The sequence below is a fragment of the Populus nigra genome, chromosome 18, assembly GCF_951802175.1.
Source record: "Populus nigra chromosome 18, ddPopNigr1.1, whole genome shotgun sequence".
In the NCBI taxonomy this organism is placed as follows: Eukaryota; Viridiplantae; Streptophyta; class Magnoliopsida; order Malpighiales; family Salicaceae; genus Populus; species Populus nigra.
In genome coordinates this window covers 8,597,240-8,613,333 of record NC_084869.1, presented here as the reverse complement: position 1 = coordinate 8,613,333, position 16,094 = coordinate 8,597,240, and the positions used below count along the sequence as shown (strand labels likewise).

The following is a 16,094-nucleotide window of genomic DNA, read 5'->3' as shown; positions in this document are numbered from 1 at the left end:
AAAACCAGCAAATGGGCATCTCTAACCACCAAGAAAATCTAAACGCTAGTTAAAAACCGAAATTAGAAAAATAAACTAAGAGGGTGTCTCAATCACATTAGTGTCCGGAAATGAACCCAATAACAGCAATGATTTCTATGTACTATCAGAAAAGCACGGTAACAGTCAATTGCAAACGTAGCTAAACAAACAGTATGAGCACGACCCAGATGTAATATTTGGCTCAAAAACTTACTAGAATACATGGATCTCTTATGGGAATGAATGAATGGAAAGTTGTTAAAATCATTGAAGAATTAGTTACCGATTGAGCGTTGTGCCAAGAAAGGCCCCTGTAGACGTTGACAGAGAAAGTGGCGGCGAGGTAAATGGTGGCCACCCCCAGGCCTGCCGTGAATGCCTTAAATGTCCAATCCCCTGCTTTGCTTGCTATTCCCATCCTCTCTCCCTCTCTCCCTCTCCTTTTTTTTCTTATTTATTTATTTTGATTGCTAAGCTCGAGCTCTGTTTAAGATACAACAGAAAACAAAACCCCCCTTTTTTTTTTCTTAGATAATCGATGGGAATTGGGATGAAGCCCTAATTGTATCTTATGAGTAAACTACGTTTTTTCTATCTTTCAGACTTTTACCTCTATTGCCTGAGATTTTTAATTTTACCCCGATAAGTTTCAATTTTACATTTTTTCTCTTAACAAGAAACCTTCTTCTTCTTCTTTTTTGTCTCACATTTTTACATTATTCTTTCTTGTCACTTTTCTAAATTTTTTTAAAAATACAATTAAAGATATGAAAAGAATTCAATTCAAGATCTATACTAACTATAGAATGATTATGGCCAATACTAGCATGGCCAATACTAGATTGGTGGCTCGTGCTGCATCACGAGTCAGTTTAATTTTTTTTAAAATTAATAAAAGTACTTAAATGATGATAAAGTTAATTTAAATCAACTTAATCAACATGTGACCTAGGATATGAGATCATATAACACTATAAAGAAAATAAAAAAAAATTATAAAGCTCAAGGTTCAATAATCAAATATCAAATGATGAAAGTAAAAAATGAGTCAATACGTGTTAACTTAATTAACTCGCACACGGGATCACCTTGTATAGAGAAAAGTTGAAAAATTCACAAAGATAATTTAATGCCAATTGAAAAAATTGAAAAAAAAATTAAACAAATTGAGTCAATCCCAGTTAGCTCGATTAACCCGTGACTCGAGATATGAGATATGAATAACCCTGTAAAAAAAACATAACAAATCATGAAGTTTAAGGCCTAATAACTCAATGTCGAATGATGAAAATAAAAATAAATCAATTTTTGAAAAGGACTCTAAAAATACCAAACTTAATCTAGATTAATCTTCAAAACTGACGGACTAAGTCATGAGATCAAGATTACCCTATAGAAAGCAAACTTAAAAAAATAATGAAGCACAATCCCCAATCATAAAAAAATTAAAAATCAAAACAATGAGGACTAAATATTGTAAAAAAATAATTGAAAGAAAATAATTAGGGATCAAATATGAAGAAAAGGATAAAAAATGAGGACCAAAATATGAAACAAAATAAAATGAAATAAAATGTTGAAGGGAAAAATTGAAAAAAAAAATCAAGCAAAGGATTATAAATAGTAATCAAAACAATGAGGACCAAATTAGATAAAAAAATTAAATAAAATAAAATATTGAGGGATGAAATTAAAAAAAATAAAAAAGCATTAAAATAAAAAAAAATCAAAATCAAAAGAATAATGATCAAATTTAACGTAAATACAAATTGGATGATACAACTAAATTTTTAAAAGCTTAGTGTAAATACCAAGACCCAAAGAGAGAGAAAAGAGGAGGAGGAAAAACAATTTATTGTCGTCAAGCTGTTGTGAATATGATGACATGTGTCATCCCATTAGCTTCACCGTCATAGTATGTATTGGACGACACTGCGGTCGACAATACTTGGTCATCAAAAGGCCCCCCAAGCGCCTTCAGAATGGTGCGGGAGATGATCACGCACTAACACATGCTACACACACGTCAACCTTTTTATTTTATTGATTTATTAATAATTTAAGTTATTAAACAACTCATAAAAACATTTGAATATTACAAAAAAATAATAATAATATTGCAAAGACAAAAACACCCTCCCAAGCCAGTCTTAGATTTTTTTTATTCTAAGGTTAAATTTGTCATTTCACTATACAAAAAAATATGGAAAAGACTAAAATACCCCTTTTTTCAAGGTCAAAGTTTTTTTTTAACATTTAAAGGCATTGGTGTTATTTTACTATGCAAATAAAATAGAAAAGACAAAAAAACCCCTACATAAAAGGCCAAATTTTTTTGCTTATAAGGGCAACAATATACTTTTACTGTGCAAAAAAAAGTAAATTGACTAAATTTTCCCCAATTAAGTTACAAATAACTTTTGGATCCTTTAGAAGAGGTGATTTTACCCTTATAAGCTAGACATTTGTTTTGCGTACAGAAGGGTAAAAAAGCCAACTCATTGTGGTAATCCAAAGTGAATCACCTTCTACCATAATATATCATTGATTTCTTTTGGTATTTGTTTTTTTTAATAACTGGAATGTATTTGAAATTGAAAAAATAACATTATGCAAGTTGTGAATTAGAGTATTGATAAATCTATAAGGATAACAAAAATAATGAAGTTTTTTAGATTATAGATTATTAGCTATTTGACTTGCTCTTTATCGCATGCCAAATGTTTTTTTCTTCAACAAAGAAATTGTATATGTAAGCTTTTTCGACGTGTTTTTGTATATAAAAAGAGTTTAAGTGTAAATCGAAAAGCTCATACATATATATAATCAAATAAATCATGAACTATGTGTTAATAAATAGAAAAAAAAAGACATTAACGATACCTAAAATTAAAATTAAAAAAATCAACAGACAGACATAGATCATGATATTTAATCTCACAAGATGAGATATTCTTCTGGTTGTGTTTAATGAGTTTGTTTATTAAAATTATTTTTTTATTCAATTATATAATAATAATAAAAATAGACACACACATTAAATTGAGTGAATAAAATAAAAGGAAAAAAATATTATGTAAGACTACACATATTAGAAATATTATACAAAAATAAATATTTTTTTATTTTAAAAAATAAAGTTCATCAATAAAAATAATGAAAACAAAATATAGATGAATTAGAATAATCTTTTCAAAAATTAAATACACACTTCACCATTAAAAAAATCTCTATAAAAAAAGGTTAAATAAGAAAAAAAATCATAGAGGAGGGATATTAATTAAAACATATATTTAAAAATTATTTTAAAAAAGACATTAAAAAAAAGGTATCATTTAAAAAATAAATATTAGAAAAAAATAATAGTTAACGTGTTGTGACTTAACTTGTTAAACTTATGCTTCAGACCATGGACTTAACCAGATTCAATAATCTCTCTCTCTCTCTCTCTCACACACACACACACACACACGCACGCGCGTAAAGGGTAAGGAGCCTTGCTTACTATAATGAGGAGTCCAGACGTGTAAGTGGGCCTTTAAGCTCAGACCTGTGGCCCTATGTTTTTGAAAAAAATAAACAGACAACACATCGTTGCTAAGACAAACAATGTGTTGTCTGTAAGCCTAGATTTTGCCACCACTATAGTGTCTTGAAAATCAAGGCAACGTTTTTTTTTGCGCCCAAAAACACTCAATTTTAAGTAATTTAACATCTTTAGAACACTCATACACCAATTCATCAACTTAAAAAATCCAAAAAGGGTCAACAAACTCGAAATCAAACCGGGCTAATTTGACTTCCTTGGCTTAAATATTTTTTTTCAAGTAACATTGAACCTTTAAACAACCACCTATTAAGCCCCTCTTATCTCATGAAACATGTGAACACTAAGAAAAATTATTTTGATGATCGGAAATGGCGTGAGTTACAACTCTCTTTCATCATTGGAATTTAGTTTATTTTTATTTCAATCCATCTTTTTTTAATTTCATTCTTGCCTAAAATAAATTTTTGAGTACTAGAATTAATTATTAAAAAATAAACAGTAAATCCACAATATTTCACACAACAAAATGAACGAATTTCATTTTTGAACATAAATAAATAAAATAAAAACCGGGTTAGATCCAACTAACAATATCCGCTCCATTTTCTTCTCTGTTAATGCTAGTAAGTTCCATTCTTAAGCTCTCACTCTCCACAGTCCACACCATCCTTTTGCTTTCTCTTCTCTGCTAATTTTTTTTTTCTAACCATGCGTGCATGTTTTCTCGACGTCCCAACAAAGCTCATCCTATCCAAATTACCAAATCCAAACACACCTTCTCTTTCCCAAACTTTCCTTTCCACCGCCGACTTGTCTCCTTCTCTGGCGACACCGCAAATGCCAGAGCTAAACCTAAAGAACTGTTCCTCCGCAACCCTTCCGTGGTCGTGGAGAAAGGCAAGTACAGTTACGATGTCGAAACCCTAATTAACAAACCAAGCCGCTTAACTCCGCTTAAAGCTTTCTTCAAAAGACTTCGCTTTAGTGTTCAAGGAATTCGCCCAACGCGGTGATTTGCAAAGGTCGTTACGGCTGTTCAAGCATATGCAGCGTCAAATTTGGTGCAAGCCAAATGACCATATTTATACAATCATGATCGTTACGGCTTTTTTTGGAGATGAAAGTGAGTAACACAGAGCCTGATGTTGCTACATATAATATACTTGTAGATGTGTTTGGTGAGGGTGGGTATTTTAAGGAGGTGGTGACATTGTTTGATGATATAGTGGAGGAAAATGTGGAGCCGAATATGGGAACTTATGAGGGGTTGATATTTGCTTGTGGGAAAGGTAGGCTACATGATGATGCGAAGTTCGAAGGCATATACTGGAGTTATTAAAGCATATGGACAAGCCGCGATGTACGCGGAGGCTCTTGTGATGTTTAATACTATCAATGACATGGGCAGCAAGCCAACGATTGAGACTTACAATACACTGATTTACATGTTTGCTAGAGGTGGGCTATACAAGAAAACTGAAACTGTTTTGTTGAAAATGGGTGAATCTGAGGTTGCTAGGGACAGAGATGTTAGGTTGGTTGCCATTGCATGTGCAGCAAATGGTTGGCACCAACTATTGACTATTGGCAGCCACCATTGTTGAATGAGCTGGAGTTTGGCAGCCACCAATGTTGACAACAAAGCAAGAAGAGCTGCCATGAAATGCCTATAAATAGAGGCATTATGTGAGAGCAAAATTGTGAGAGTTGTGAGAGTGAGGGAAAACATGAAGTGAAGAGAAAGAGGAGCTGCTGCCATGGGCAGCAGCCCTGCTGCCATATGCAGCTAAGTGTGTGAGTTGAGAGAGTTGAGTGATCCTCCTCCATGTATTTATTGTATCCTTTCTCTATCCCTAAATAATATAAACTCTCTCCCGTGGATGTAGGCGGATTTGCCGAACCACGTAAAATATTGTGTCAGTGTGCTTCCCCTCCGTTGAGCAACTATCAATACATCACCGGTCGGAATTCCCAACAATTGGTATTAGAGCACATGGTTTAAAGGGGTGTTTGATTTTTGCTCAAAAATGAAAGTTGTCAAAATTATGTTTTGACCATACCACTGTGTAGAGGAGAAAGAGACGAAGCCACTATTGAAAACCGCGTCGAAATCGGACGTCGGAATCCGCCGCACGCGCCGGTGAGGACACTACCCACGCGCACAGACGCGCGCCACGCGTCATACGCGTCTTCTTCACCCGGATGAGCCGACCCGACCCAAATACCAGGTGACCCGACCCACGTGCAGACCCGGATAAGGATGACGTCAGCATGATGTAATTATGACATCAGCATGCCATGTCAGCGACCAGTCAGCAGCCACGTCAGCAAAGTGGGACCCACATGCCACGTCATCGGTCGTGAGCCGGACTGAGCCGAGCCGAGCCGAATTGGAGCCGAGCCGAGGGACAGGATCTAGTGTAGCTGATCCTACGTGCAACCGGATCTAAGATTGAATCTGAGCCGTTGATCAAGCCAGAATTGTTTTGATCAAATCTTAGCCGTCTGAAATGCGATTTGGACGATTTCAGACTTGTTTCCAGCTAATTTGATCGTTCCTGATGCAATGGTACGGTCCGATCGTTGAGATTTGAGACCGAAAGTGGTGGTGGTGAATTATTAAAGAGAGATTGCCTGATCAGGAGGCATCTGAAGGTCATCATGGTGGTCGTTGAAGAGAAGAAGAAGAAGGTACACATGTTTACCCAATTACATGTGCTAAAACTGCTAAGTGGGGAGAATTTTAATTGCCTTGAGGGAAGGCAAAATTGGGACAATCTGGACACCCGGTCATGTGGATAATTTGAGGTGAAGAGTGGAAATTGATGAAGACCAATCTTGACGAATCTAAGAACTGGTAGTCTCGCCAGATGTTGAGAAATCATGTATTAAACCAGTATATACCAGATCACTTGTAAAGGAAAGCCGGGACAAAGCTAGCAAATGGTTGTATATACGGAAAGACAGTACGATGGATAGATATGGCCTAAGAAGTTCAGTCTAGGAGATTGAGTTTTAAGCGAGACTAGTGTGACCCCTCCAATCTTTCCTGGGAACTTGCTTAGTGGAAGGATTATCCATACTGTACTATTTTCATATATATAGCGGTTTGTAATGAAACGGTTGAAGACTAGCAGGATGACGGCACAAAGGAACAGTTGGGTTCCGTATGTTCAAGGATCTGATGAAGTGGTGATTTCTCCAAAGAAGTTAGATTCAGTGACTGTGATTTCTCGAGGGGAGAATTGATAAAGACCCTGATAATGGAAGAGAAATACAGCAAGGGGATAAAGATTGGCACCCTATTTTGACTTGGACAGGTGTTGTGACAGGATGAGCTGCTGTCAAACATAAGCAAGGAATAAGGGAAAATCTGGAGAACAGAAATTGCACAAGGGCACACAGAGATTGTGCAGGAGTACCCGTAGGATCCAACGAGGTACTGTAATGAGACAACAGGTCCAAGGAGAAGAAGAGTTCCTAGATGAAGCTCAGAGCAGAGACTGTGTGAAAAAGTTGTACAACAGGAAGTCTCTTGTGCTCTTGATAAAGGCAACAAGCGAGGACCTTTCAATGCATACAATAATGGAAAGATGAGCTGTTGCAGAAGCACCTAATTAAGGGGGTGCGACTGCCGATGAAAGGCGAAGACACCAAAGAGAGTTGGTGTGGGTGGAGCTATCAAGCAGAAAGGCATAGAAGCTCCAAACATAGAAATCGAGGTGGAGGATTGCGAGGAGTATACCGCAAGTTTCTCTTTCTATGTGATTAGTGGCAGTAATCTCTCTTATAGTGCACATGGTGGTAGAGAATTTTGGAGCCACTTTGAAGCATCTCAGCTGAAGAGGATGCGACTGCCCCATGACAACGGGCAAAGACACCTTAGAGAGAAGGTGTGAGGGCCGTGATAGAAGCCCCAGTTCAGACCGCCGTATGGTGACGAGCGGAGACACCTAAGGAGAAGGTGTGTGGGCCACGATATGAGCCCAGTTCAGAACAACCCCAGAGCCAATGTGATGGCTAGACATGAGTGGACAGGTGTATAGCCAATGAAGTGGCTATGATGAGTATGGAGACAAATGCAGAATTGACTTTCATGGATATTGCCCCATGCTAAAGATCAATGAGCTAGAAGACATTTGCCTTGGACAATAAGTGTGTGACTTGTGGAGCATTAAGACACGGCTGCTATGAAGGAGCAGAGGGCATCGCAGGTTCCGGGAACGAGTTGACTCTTGTCAAGGTGGTGAGCTCGGTAATGGCATTGTAATACTCAGAGTATGAAGACATATATGGATCAACCTTTAATGGGCTGCCCCCATAGGTGAAGGTGGAGAGCTACCTAGACTCTTACGACTAAGAGCGAGAGACTCACGGAGAAGTAAGGCGTGGTTCCTAGGGTGGAACAGAGGGCAGGCGCAACTCCTGGATGAGTAGACTCTTGGAAGAGTGGTGAGCTCGTGATCATATTGAGATACTCAGATAATGACTGTCGCACTTGGAAAAAGAAATTTTCGTTTGAGGGGGTGTTGTAAGCCTTGGTGTAAGGCTTGATGAATCATTCCGGACCGAGCATGGTTGATACGCTCGAAGGGGAATGTTGTGTTCCAGAGACAAGCGTTAACACTCTTCAGATGTGAAGTGGCAGACCATCTGGTTGTAGTGATCCTTTTGTGTGAGAAAAGGTGTGCTTTGGTGACTCTGATGAATGAAAGGTTTGGCGAGTACCTGTAAACTTGGCCGGAGACGCTCTCGGAATGGTAAGCTTGGAAGAGCTGCAAGATGCAAGCCTGTGTTGAAGAAGCAAGAGGACAGTTGCCCCACATGAATGGCAAAGGGGGTGATTGTTAGGTTGGTTGCCATTGCATGTGCAGCAAATGGTTGGCACCAACCATTGACTATTGGCAGCCACCATTGTTGAATGAGCTGGAGTTTGGCAGACACCAATATTGACAACAAAGCAAGAAGAGCTGCCATGAAATGCCTATAAATAGAGGCATTATGTGAGAGCAAAATTGTGAGAGTTGTGAGAGTGAGGGAAAACATGAAGTGAAGAGAAAGAGGAGCTGCTGCCATGGGCAGCAGTCCTGCTGCCATATGCAGCTGAGTGTGTGAGTTGAGAGAGTTGAGTGATCCTCCTCCATGTATTTATTGTATCCTTTCTCTATCCCTAAATAATATAAACTCTCTCCCGTGGATGTAGGCGGATTTGCCGAACCACGTAAAATATTGTGTCAGTGTGCTTCCCCTCCGTTGAGCAACTATCAGTACATTACCGGTCGGAATTCCCAACAAGAGATTCCTTCAATGGTGTGATTGAAGGATTTAGACAAGATGGTCAGTTTGAAGAAGCTATTAAGGCTTATGTTGAGATGGAAAGGGGAAGATTAGGTCCTGATGAGCAGACATTTGAGATTGTCTTTTAAGTGTTTACTGCATTGCAGGTAGAGTGAGGAGAAATTAGAGCATTGGGAATATTGCTGAATGTCATGTGTATGCTGGCTGTTTATGCTAAGAGTGACAGTTCAGTATTCACTTAATTCTCTAAACACTTGAAATCTATGCAAGAGTGCGTTTGTTGTGTTCATGATTAGATTTATTGTCGGTTGTAAACGCAAATTGAAAACGTGGGCATTAGTGATGTAGTTATCAGACTGCAAGCTATCATGGTCAATATTTTGTAGATGTTAGTAACCAGAACAAAAGCTAGTTGGGTTCTTCCTAGAATATAGGAGTGATCATGTAGCCTTAGACATAAATGAGCAGATGACTGTGAGTAGGATGCTGTTTTAGCATTCTTATTTATATATGGTTTGCTACCAAAGTTTAATTTTGCAAAACATCTTGTGGTAGTTTTATTTTCACTGGGAAATCAAGAATTGGCTAACATTCTTTATTTTTAAATAGCATTTACTTCAGAGTTCAAACATGAACTGAAAAAATGTTCTGAAATTAATTGTGATTTTATGTAGTTGTCATTGTTGCTGCATCAAAATTAAGTATTGGCTTGGTAGTTCAGCAGCAGTAACATCTGTTTTTGTTGATTTCTGCCTACACAGGCCAGCACAATGTTGAAGATACTGTCTTATGTTACCTAAGAAATATAGGTATAAGATTGTTCCAAGTCATAATTGAAGCAAAGCATGAGCAAGATCATCTATGTTCATCCATTCACACAATTTAGTAGGAAATTATAAGAACTTAATGTTGACTAAAATGTTAAGTTTGATATTTTGAATGCAAGATGAAATGCTCCTCTTTCTCAACAAACCTAATACGCTGGGAAGAGAATCTTGGTAGTAACATAAATTTCTTTTTTGTTTTCTGTGTGAATTGGGTGAGAAGATTAGGGTAGCACTGCTGCTTCCTTACGATGCTATCTTGTAGTTTTTGTGTATTATGTTCTAATGGCTTTTTAAAGCTAGAAACTTGATTCAGATGTTGTTTTTCATTGAATTAAAACTTTGTCATGGTTATTTCAAATTTTTTTGCTATAGCTGCAGATGCATATTAAGGCTTTTCATCCTCTCTCACTTCTTGGGCCCCTTGTTTTCAGGTGGAATGATGCTTATGAGCTGCTTAATGAGATGTCAACAAATAGAGCATCAAATATCCATCAAGTGATCGGGCAGATGATCAAGGGAGATTTGATGATGACTCTAACTGGCAAATGGTAGTGTATGTTTTTGAAAAACTTAATGCTGAAGGGTGTGGCTTGGGAATGAGGTTTTATAATGCGCTTCTAGAAACACTATGGTGGCTCGGTCAGAAAGAAGGGCTGTAAGAGTTCTTGGTGGAGCAACAAAGAGAGGGCATTTCCCTGAAATTTTCCGTAAAAGCAAGCTTTTATGGCCTGTGGATATTCACAGTTGCTGTATGAAATTTAAAATTGTTTTTCTTCCAATGACATCAACTTAGCTTTTATGTTGATGGTTTTGCAGGATTTGGGAAGGAAGTGCATACACAGCAATATCTGTTTGGCTCGAGAAAATGTATGGAACATTCATAACAGGGAGGATCTTCCTCCACTTGCAACAGTTGTTGTGGTGTAAGCCCTTTTCTCCGCAGGACCTCAGTACAATTCCCTTTCTTTCTTACGGGGTACTAACAGAGGGAGAGAGAAGTTGACTGGTGCGATGAAGATTGCTTTTAGCTCAACTGATTTCTAATCACTTACAGTCAGCAACTCAGCAATATGACATGTAACCAGCTCGTGCCTTTACTAGAAGATATTTTAAACTAACTAACCCAGTTTGTCTCATTGCCTCTTTTTAGCAAACCCATTTGGTGTAGTACATAGTTTGTATGGCTACCTTTTATACTGATCTCTCCTAGTTTAAGTGCTATGCTTGGATTTTCTATTGTTGTTTGAGCTCAACCATATTGTGTTTGTGCAGATCCAATGGGCCTCATTGTTAGGACAAAAAGATCTTGAATAATCCTTTATCGGTTATGTTGAATTTAGCCGTATACAGTGTGTGGACCTTTGCATCATTTTGTAAAAATCCAATCCAAGGTCTTGAACTTGTTAGTGCATTCATTGTCTGCCACTTCTGATTGAACCATCTTGACCAGCTTTCCCGTAGTCTGTAGAATATCTGGTCTTGCAGAGCCCTCTCTCTCTATATATCTGTGTGTGTGTGTGTGTAATTTTGTGCACAAATTGTGGGTAAATACTGAAATACATGCTTGTTTACTTGCATAGTTAATTCATTGGGCTATAATAAGTTAGTAACTGTTGTTAAGTTTTTCTTCTGAATGTTACTCAACTCAGTTGGACATCTGTATTTCCAATCTATTTTGGATTCTAGAGAGATCAATCTGAGATCAGGTCCAGTGAATGCGTTCATGGTGAACCTTAACAGTTGAATTATGCATGTCGTAGTCATAGGTATTAACAATCAGTGAGATGATGATACTGTAGTTGCCAAGTCACAGTTGTACATATATAGTGAAAAGGTTGACAAGTTACAAGGTGATAGATAGTCTGTGCTATGTTATTCGGGTTTGATTTTCTGGTTTGGATGAAGCTTTTTTGGTCTATACCATATTTTTTGTAGTATAGACCTGTCAATTGAATTGTTTGAAACTTTGGTTTGCCGTATGATGATGTTTTTCTTTTCATACGAGCCAGACAGGGAGGGAATGTTGGAGAAAAGCTCAGTTGCTCAAGATTTTCCGACTGGGAAGGCTGTATATTCGTTTCTGCAAGATTTTGTGCCATCATCATCTTCTTTCCCTGGATGGAACAAAGGTCGAATTACCTGCCAGTGTTCCCAGCTCAAGAGCATCATGTCAGGCACAGAATCAATTTCAGATGGGACCGCAAAAGATGAACATCAAATGCCGATGAGAGCAGTGACCACAACAAGACTATTTCCGGAACTAGAACTGAGCTTATGACAAGCACAATTTAAGTTGATGGTGTATGAATCCGTTCATCAGTTTTCAGGGCTTGGAAAATCTTCGTCCCCCTCTTTCAGTTAAAAGACCCTTGATTTGGACTGTACTTTTTTAATTTTTGTTCTTTTTGAAAAAAATCCTTTTTAGTATTTCTTAATATACTAATATAAAAAATAAAAATAAAAATATTATTTCGCAAGACCCTTGATTTCTCGATGTGTCCACACGTGAAAACCGACATGTACTGTCTGCAGAGGTCGGCATCAACCAACAGCTGCGTGTCCACACGTCGAAATCGGCATATACTGTCTTCTGAGGTCAATATCTACCAGCAGCTGCATTGGTGTGGTAAATTAATTTGTTGGTTCGAGAGTGGGGAGAGCTCGGATGGTGAAAAGGATTGTAGTTTTGTAGCTGTAAATAAGTTCTTCACACGTAAAAAAAGAAAAGAAAAAAGAAGAGGTTTTACAGATCCATTATTTGAAAAAAAAGGTAAAACTGTAGGATCTGCTAGTGTTTCATGATTTTTTTTAGCTTATGACAACACATAATTTGATTGTGTCTTATATTTTCTTATAACATCTTTTACTTGTAAAAGATGTTTGAATGTGGTAATTATTATTTTTTAAATAATTTTTTTATTTAGAAATGTATCAAAATTATTTTTTTATTTTTTAAAATTATTTTTTATATCATTATATTAAAACGATACAAAAAATTAAAAAAATAAATAAAAGTCATTTCAAAATGACATTATAATGTTTTTGATTTATACAATGGAAAATAGATCAAACTAATTATATAATTTGTGCTATATCACGGGTTAGATATTTTTATTTGATATAAAAAAACTGTATATACAGTTTTTTCAATGTATTTTTATAGTTTTAAAAAGCTAAGTTCAAATAAAAACATTTATACATATATATAATCAAATAAATCAAGAACTATGTGTGTGAATAAATGAATAAAAAGTTATTAATGATACTTAAAAATAAAAGTTGAAAAATTAAGAAATAGATGTAGATCAAGATATTTAATCTCGAAAGACGGGACATTTATCCAGTTGTGTTTGCTAAATTTGTTTATTAAAGTAATCTTCTTATTTAAGCAAATGATAATAAAAATAAAGGTACAAATTAAATTGATCAAATAAAATAAAAAGAAAAAAGACGCGATTAGACCTTTAATTTTTTTTTTTTGCAATTAGGGTGAACAACATGTCGTTTGCCCCAAAGTTTTTTGAAAAACATTAGACGACATGTCGTTTAATTTGTCCAGATTCCGGCCACTATAATGGCCAGGAAATCAGGGCTTAAGTTTCTTTTACCTAAAAACCTATTTTTCAACCCATTTTGACCCAAAACACCATAGGAACCATGATAAACCTATTTATGGCCTCAAAAACCACCCCAAAAACCAAAATCAACCCGAATTCAAAAATTAACCCAAGCTCATATATATTTTTTCACGGACTTTAAAGGTGAAAAAAAAACCTAATATAAACTCTTCTAATCAAATAAAATCATTTGACACAAATATCGTTCATTTTGGTGGCCTAAATCGGTGCCAACGAGACTTTTCTCTCTACCACCGGAATCCAATGACCTCTCTCTCTCTCCCCTCTCAACTAGGAATCATAATTATCAGACCCGACCTGGGATTGACCCGGCCAAGGAGCCGGGTCCCGGGTTACACGGGTTGACCCTGGTCAACCTGTAAAAATTTTAAATTTTTTTTTGAAAATTTAATATTTAATATGAAAAAATTAAGAAATAATCCATGCGAATATAAACTATACGTGTTATGAATAATGAAGTTTAAAAGATTATTTCAAAAGGTTTTTTGTTTTACATTGAAAAAATACTATGTTAATATGTTATCATTTTAAGTTGAAGTATTTAAATCAAAAATGTTTTTTTATCCAACATTGAAAAAACATAACTTTTTTTCTTATAAACATAAAGTATATATACTAAAGGGTTTCAAATCCCACATTGAAAATATAATTTTTTTTCTTGTAAACATAAAATATATATACCAAAAGGCTTAAAACTCACATTGAAAAAATAAAACATTCTTCTAGTATTTATGTAGTGAACTTTGAAAAAGGTTAGTAACCAACTAAAAAATATATAAAAAAGGGGTTTCTAGTTAGGAGAAAAAATACATTTGATAAAAAAGGGTTCTCAATCAAGTTTTGCCGGGTCACCTGGGTCACGGGACAACCCGGCGGGTCAACCAGGTTTTTTCTCATCCTGGTCTTTTGCCTTACCCGAATTGGTCCAACCATCAGGTTAACTTGCTGGGTCGGTCCGGGTTTAATAACTATGTCAGGAACTAAAAAATAACAAAAATAAACTTTCATACCAAAATTGAATTGAAAAAATATTGAGGTACTAAAATTGTATAATTTGCGTGATTTGTTCAAAGACCAAAATGCATCTTCTGCAAAACTTATGACATGCCAACCATGTTTAACGCCTTTTTCATTTCTGTCCCTCTTCTTTCAATCCCACCTTTTCATAAGAAATCAAAGTCAATTAGTCTTCAATTAGGACTGAATCACCAAAACAAAGTTTGAGGACCAAGCTGAACAAATATAAAATTTTGCATAGCTCATCCATAATAATATATGAGAGGATGAACAATGGAGCCTTGCATAGTGAAAAACTCACACCTTTTAGAGTAATACTTAATTTGTATTCATAGAAACTCCCTAGAATCGCGACATATATTTTTACTTCTCTAGAAGAGATGTTAATTGCATAACTCGTGACAATGAAGAAGGAAGAAGGGAAGAAAAAGATATATATATATATATATATATATATATATATATATATATATATATAGAGAGAGAGAGAGAGAGAGTTGTTAGTTGTAACACTAAGATGACTTTTATTATTTCTTCAATGAATTTACCTCTTCGTTTACATCCTATCTAACATTTTTTTTAAGTTTCTACAAATAAAATAGAGTTGCCTAACAACTAATAGTCAACAACTATAACTATTTATTTACAATTCATTCACATGCAAATCATTCATCGAAACAAGATATTTTAACCAAAGACTTCATAAAACTAAAACTAAAGATTCTATTAATGACCCTTTTGACATACCCCTTCCAAGGATATATGTTGAAATCTAGAAATTGCTCCTCTTGTTCTTGCAATTATTCCTAAATGGCATCATCCTTGGACAAACTAGTCTATTTCCCTAACCGATGACCAAAACAACATTACCTTTCTTCATTTTCTCATGATTGAAAATTGCTTCTAGATGTATCTTGAATTCACCATCATCATCCAACACTGGCGGGGTGATAGTAACAATATCATCTTAAGAAACAAGAAAAATTAGATATACCTGACAACAAAACTGATTTATGGTTAATGAGACCTTGGACAAAACTATAAATGAGGCTTTTTAAAATATTTATAAAATATCTTATTATTTTTTTATGTATGTTTGGCAAGTAGGGCCTTAAGTAATCTTTATTTCGTACATGAGGCTTTTTGTTAAGAATGGACAATCTTCAATTTATAAAGCATAATTGCAAATATACCTTACTTATTATTGAGGTATTTTATTAAGCAGGGGCTTTGGACCATTGCCCAAGTGACCCTTAGCTTAAGCCGGCTTTGCCTGACAGACATTTAGCAACTCCATCTTATAAACAAGCTTCCCCATTCTTTGCAACATCAAACGAGGTCCATAATAATCAGGATTCAACTTTAAATTCTTCATCAAAGCCATAGTTGTGAGCAGAATTGACAGCTTGATATGTTATACCTTATTTAATCTAGCTATATATAGGAATATAATTGATAGCTTTACTTTTACCTTGTATAGTACTATGTAATGGCTTATTTTGAACCTTGTGATGTGCCACATTTTCAATATATAAAAAAGGCAACTCTCATAAGGAGAGGCATTCAAACTAAAACCTTTATTGACATAGTATCAAAACATTGAATTCTTTTCATAGTATTCTCTTGTCTTTGTTGAATTTTTTGGTTTCTTGTTTTTGCTTGTGGTATTTTTTTGTAGGCAACGGTAAAAAATAGATCTTTGATATTCTTCTAAGTATTGGAAGAAGTGGTTCTTTGGTTTGG

At 35.7% G+C, this 16,094-nt stretch overlaps 1 pseudogene; it reads left to right on the top strand.

Annotated features, from left to right (window-relative positions):
- Positions 1 to 4,287: 4,287 nt before the first annotated feature.
- Positions 4,288 to 10,623, top strand: LOC133678856 (pentatricopeptide repeat-containing protein At1g74850, chloroplastic-like; annotated as a pseudogene).
- Positions 10,624 to 16,094: the final 5,471 nt, after the last annotated feature.